Source organism: Oncorhynchus mykiss, chromosome 21 (genome assembly GCF_057628025.1).
Source record: "Oncorhynchus mykiss isolate SJ-2025 chromosome 21, ASM5762802v1, whole genome shotgun sequence".
Classification (NCBI taxonomy): Eukaryota; Metazoa; Chordata; class Actinopteri; order Salmoniformes; family Salmonidae; genus Oncorhynchus; species Oncorhynchus mykiss.
This window is the reverse complement of record NC_143042.1, coordinates 35532011-35538454: the sequence shown is the minus strand read 5'-3', so window position 1 is coordinate 35538454 and position 6444 is coordinate 35532011. Positions and strand designations below refer to the sequence as shown.

The 6444-nt window shown below is 41.7% G+C and overlaps 1 non-coding gene across 1 annotated transcript; it reads left to right on the top strand.

Annotated features, from left to right (window-relative positions):
* The first annotated feature begins 586 nt into the window (after window positions 1–586).
* On the top strand, window positions 587–660 carry trnan-guu (transfer RNA asparagine (anticodon GUU)). The gene has a single exon. It is a non-coding gene; the product is annotated as a tRNA-Asn (tRNA).
* The last annotated feature ends 5784 nt before the right edge of the window (window positions 661–6444 follow it).

Here is a 6444-nt window from a genome sequence, read left to right as displayed (position 1 = left end):
TTACTCAATAGCTTGATCATTCTGTGTTCTCCAAGGAACATATAATTTATTCTTATTAATCTGGCTGGTATGACAACGTAAATTATGTCAATCTGGCATGAAAAACCTTAGCATTTATATTTATCTTGCGAGAAGGACAATGTTGGTCCAGTGTGTTTGTGTGTATATGTACGCCAATACGCCATGAAAGTGACTAGCCACTTCATCATTCTTCCGGAGTCAGTCCCCTAATTATTTTTGAATGGGCTTGGCGATTATATATTACATTTGTTAAAATGCAGTTGTTTAAAATATATATTTATCAGAATATATTTGTGATTCCGGCTGAATTTACTCCTGCCAGATGCCTTTTAATATAATGTTGCGCTGACGAACATTGCGCTACATTTTTGCCCTTATAAGGCCATTCAAAAAGCTAACAAACATTAGAAAACTACAGGTCTACTTCCTTGAAAATGTTGCTGCACTTTTGATGCACGTTAACACAACCATTGGAACAATGTGTTGTTGTTTTGAAAACTCCATGTTCAGTTGGATGAGAGCACAAATGGCCAGAGATCAAGCGTCAGGGTCAAATACACCACAAGTCTCTGTGGCGCAATTGGTTAGCGCGTTAGACTGTTAATCTAAAGGTTGGTGGTTCGAGCCCACCCAGGGACGACAGTTCTCTGTTTGTTGTGCTCCATGATGTGGATGTGACATCCTGGACCTGTAATGAGATTCCTGTTATTTTTCCCTGCTAATGGTCAATGCCAACACAAGCCTCTCTAGTGCAATCAGTTAGCGTGTTTGACTGTCAATCTAAAGGTTGGTGCATCATCACCACCCAGGGATGACATTTTTCAGATTGTGGAGATGCTGTGAACTGACCCTTCCTGACTTGGCTTGAGCTTCCATGAGTCTTTGGCCTGCTGAGGGTCAGTATAACCACAAGTCTCTGTGGTGCAATTGTTTGGCGCGTTAGACTGTTCATTTAAAAGTTGGTGATTTGAACCCACCCAGGGATGCTGTCTTTCTGTTTCTAGTGATGTGGAAGACCTTCCTGGCCTTACAGTAAGCTTGCTTTTGACCTGCTGTGTTTCCTGTTGTCACATGTGATTGGTGTGTTGTTGAACATGAAAGATGACAAGTTATGATACCTACTGGTAAAATGGCTGTCAATGGTCTCTGATCTTCTGTTACTCAATAGCTTGATCATTCTGTGTTCTCCAAGGAACATATAATTTATTCTTATTAATCTGGCTGGTATGACAATGTAAATTATGTCAATCTGGCATGTTTTGTAAACTCCATGTTCAGTTGGATGAGAGCACAAATGGCCAGAGATCAAGCGTCACGGTCAAATACACCACAAGTCTCTGTGGCGCAATTGGTTAGCGCGTTAGACTGTTAATCTAAAGGTTGGTGGTTAGAGCCCACCCAGGGATGACAGTTCTCAGTTTGTTGTGCTCCATAATGTGGATGTGACATCCTGGACCTGTAATGAGATTCCTGTTATTTTGCCCTGCTGATGGTCAATGCCAACACAAGCCTCTCTAGTGCAATCAGTTAGCGTGTTTGACTGTCAATCTAAAGGTTGGTGCATCATCACCACCCAGGGATGACATTTTTCAGATTGTGGAGATGCTGTGAACTGACCCTTCCTGACTTGGCTTGAGCTTCCATGAGTCTTTGGCCTGCTGAGGGTCAGTATAACCACAAGTCTCTGTGGTGCAATTGGTTGGCACGTTAGACTGTTAATTTAAAAGTTGGTGATTTGAGCCCACCCAGGGATGCTGTCTTTCTGTTTCTAGTGATGTGGAAGACCTTCCTGGCCTTACAGTAAGCTTGCTTTTGACCTGCTGTGTTTCCTGTTGTCACATGTGATTGGTGTGTTGTTGAACATGAAAGATGACAAGTTATGATACCTACTGGTAAAATGGCTGTCAATGGTCTCTGATCTTCTGTTACTCAATAGCTTGATCATTCTGTGTTCTCCAAGGAACATATAATTTATTCTTATTAATCTGGCTGGTATGACAACGTAAATTATGTCAATCTGGCATGAAAAACCTTAGCATTTATATTTATCTTGCGAGAAGGACAATGTTGGTCCAGTGTGTTTGTGTGCATATGTACGCCAATACGCCATGAAAGTGACTAGCCACTTCATCATTCTTCCGGAGTCAGTCCCCTAATTATTTTTGAATGGGCTTGGCGATTATATATTACATTTGTTAAAATGCAGTTGTTTAAAATATATATTTATCAGAATATATTTGTGATTGCGGCTGAAATTACTCCTGCCAGATGCCTTTTAATATAATGTTGCGCTGACGAACATTGCGCTACATTTTTGCCCTTATAAGGCCATTCAAAAAGCTAACAAACATTAGAAAACTACAGGTCTACTTCCTTGAAAATGTTGCTGCACTTTTGATGCACGTTAACACAACCATTGGAACAAAGTGTTGTTGTTCTGAAAACTCCATGTTCAGTTGGATGAGAGCACAAATGGCCAGAGATCAAGCGTCAGGGTCAAATACACCACAAGTCTCTGTGGCGCAATTGGAAAAATAACAGGAATCTCATTACAGGTCCAGGATGTCACATCCACATCATGGAGCACAACAAACAGAGAACTGTCATCCCTGGGTGGGCACGAACCACCAACCTTTAGATTAACAGTCTAACGCGCTAACCAATTGCGCCACAGAGACTTGTGGTGTATTTGACCAGTTTGTTGTGCTCCATGATGTGGATGTGACATCCTGGACCTGTAATGAAATTCCTGTTATTTTTCCCTGCTAATGGTCAATGCCAACACAAGCCTCTCTAGTGCAATCAGTTAGCGTGTTTGACTGTCAATCTAAAGGTTGGTGCATCATCACCACCCAGGGATGACATTTTTCAGATTGTGGAGATGCTGTGAACTGACCCTTCCTGACTTGGCTTGAGCTTCCATGAGTCTTTGGCCTGCTGAGGGTCAGTATAACCACAAGTCTCTGTGGTGCAATTGGTTGGCGCGTTAGACTGTTCATTTAAAAGTTGGTGATTTGAACCCACCCAGGGATGCTGTCTTTCTGTTTCTAGTGATGTGGAAGACCTTCCTGGCCTTACAGTAAGCTTGCTTTTGACCTGCTGTGTTTCCTGTTGTCACATGTGATTGGTGTGTTGTTGAACATGAAAGATGACAAGTTATGATACCTACTGGTAAAATGGCTGTCAATGGTCTCTGATCTTCTGTTACTCAATAGCTTGATCATTCTGTGTTCTCCAAGGAACATATAATTTATTCTTATTAATCTGGCTGGTATGACAATGTAAATTATGTCAATCTGGCATGTTTTGTAAACTCCATGTTCAGTTGGATTAGAGCACAAATGGCCAGAGATCAAGCGTCACGGTCAAATACACCACAAGTCTCTGTGGTGCAATTGGTTAGCGCGTTAGACTGTTAATCTAAAGGTTGGTGGTTCGAGCCCACCCAGGGACGACAGTTCTCAGTTTGTTGTGCTCCATGATGTGGATGTGACATCCTGGACCTGTAATGAGATTCCTGTTATTTTTCCCTGCTAATGGTCAATGCCAACACAAGCCTCTCTAGTGCAATCAGTTAGCGTGTTTGACTGTCAATCTAAAGGTTGGTGCATCATCACCACCCAGGGATGACATTTTTCAGATTGTGGAGATGCTGTGAACTGACCCTTCCTGACTTGGCTTGAGCTTCCATGAGTCTTTGGCCTGCTGAGGGTCAGTATAACCACAAGTCTCTGTGGTGCAATTGGTTGGCGCGTTAGACTGTTAATTTAAAAGTTGGTGATTTGAGCCCACCCAGGGATGCTGTCTTTCTGTTTCTAGTGATGTGGAAGACCTTCCTGGCCTTACAGTAAGCTTGCTTTTGACCTGCTGTGTTTCCTGTTGTCACATGTGATTGGTGTGTTGTTGAACATGAAAGATGACAAGTTATGATACCTACTGGTAAAATGGCTGTCAATGGTCTCTGATCTTCTGTTACTCAATAGCTTGATCATTCTGTGTTCTCCAAGGAACATATAATTTATTCTTATTAATCTGGCTGGTATGACAACGTAAATTATGTCAATCTGGCATGAAAAACCTTAGCATTTATATTTATCTTGCGAGAAGGACAATGTTGGTCCAGTGTGTTTGTGTGTATATGTACGCCAATACGCCATGAAAGTGACTAGCCACTTCATCATTCTTCCGGAGTCAGTCCCCTAATTATTTTTGAATGGGCTTGGCGATTATATATTACATTTGTTAAAATGCAGTTGTTTAAAATATATATTTATCAGAATATATTTGTGATTGCGGCTGAAATTACTCCTGCCAGATGCCTTTTAATATAATGTTGTGCTGACGAACATTGCGCTACATTTTTGCCCTTATAAGGCCATTCAAAAAGCTAACACACATTAGAAAACTACAGGTCTACTTCCTTGAAAATGTTGCTGCACTTTTGATGCACGTTAACACAACCATTGGAACAAAGTGTTGTTGTTTCGTAAACTCCATGTTCAGTTGGATGAGAGCACAAATGGCCAGAGATCAAGCGTCAGGGTCAAATACACCACAAGTCTCTGTGGCGCAATTGGTTAGCGTGTTAGACTGTTAATCTAAAGGTTGGTGGTTAGAGCCCACCCAGGGACGACAGTTCTCAGTTTGTTGTGCTCCATGATGTGGATGTGACATCCTGGACCTGTAATGAGATTCCTGTTATTTTGCCCTGCTGATGGTCAATGCCAACACAAGCCTCTCTAGTGCAATCAGTTAGCGTGTTTGACTGTCAATCTAAAGGTTGGTGCATCATCACCACCCAGGGATGACATTTTTCAGATTGTGGAGATGCTGTGAACTGACCCTTCCTGACTTGGCTTGAGCTTCCATGAGACTTTGGCCTGCTGAGGGTCAGTATAACCACAAGTCTCTGTGGTGCAATTGGTTGGCGCGTTAGACTGTTAATTTAAAAGTTGGTGATTTGAGCCCACCCAGGAATGCTGTCTTTCTGTTTCTAGTGATGTGGAAGACCTTCCTGGCCTTACAGTAAGCTTGCTTTTGACCTGCTGTGTTTCCTGTTGTCACATGTGATTGGTGTGTTGTTGAACATGAAAGATGACAAGTTATGATACCTACTGGTAAAATGGTTGTCAATGGTCTCTGATCTTCTGTTACTCAATAGCTTGATCATTCTGTGTTCTCCAAGGAACATATCATTTATTCTTATTAATCTGGCTGGTATGACAACGTAAATCTGGCATGAAAAACCTTAGCATTTATATTTATCTTGCGAGAAGGACAATGTTGGTCTAGTGTGTTTGTGTGTATATGTACGCCAATACGCCATGAAAGTGACTAGCCACTTCATCATTCTTCCGGAGTCAGTCCCCTAATTATTTTGAATGGGCTTGGCGATTATATATTACATTTGTGAAAATGCAGTTGTTTAAAATATATATTTATCAGAATATATTTGTGATTGCGGCTGAATTTACTCCTGCCAGATGCCTTTTAATATAATGTTGCGCTGACGAACATTGCGCTACATTTTTGCCCTTTTAAGGCCATTCAAAAAGCTAACAAACATTAGAAAACTATAGGTCTACTTCCTTGAAAATGTTGCTGCACTTTTGATGCATGTTAACACAACCATTGGAACAAAGTGTTGTTGTTTCGTAAACTCCATGTTCAGTTGGATGAGAGCACAAATGGCCATCAATCAAGCGTCAGGTCTCTGTGACGCAATTGGTTAGCGCGTTAGACTGTTAATCTAAAGGTTGGTGGTTCGAGCCCACCCAGGGACGACAGTTGTCAGTTTGTTGTGCTCCATGATGTGGATGTGACATCCTGGACCTGTAATGAGATTCCTGTTATTTTGCCCCGGTCAATGCCAACACAAGCCTCTCTAGTGCAATCAGTTAGCGTGTTTGACTGTTAATCTAAAGATTGGTGCATCATCACCACCCAGGGATGACATTTTTCAGATTGTGGAGATGTGAACTGACCCTTCCTGACTTGGCTTGAGCTTCCATGAGACTTTGTCCTGCTGAGGGTCAGTCTCTGGCCAAGTCTCTGTGGTGCAATTAGTTGGCGCGTTAGACTGTTAATTTAAAAGTTGGTGATTTGAGCCCACCCAGGGATGCTGTCTTTCTGTTTCTAGTGATATGGAAGACCTTCCTGGCCTTACAGTAAGCTTGCTTTTGACCTGCTGTGTTTCCTGTTGTCACATGTGATTGGTGTGTTGTTGAACATGAAAGATGACAAGTTACGATACCTACTGGTAAAATGGCTGTCAATGGTCTCTGATCTTCTGTTACTCAATAGCTTGATCATTCTGTGTTCTCCAAGGAACATATAATTTATTCTTATTAATCTGGCTGGTATGACAACGTAAATGATGTCAATCTGACATGAAAAACCTTAGCATTGATATTTATCTTGCGA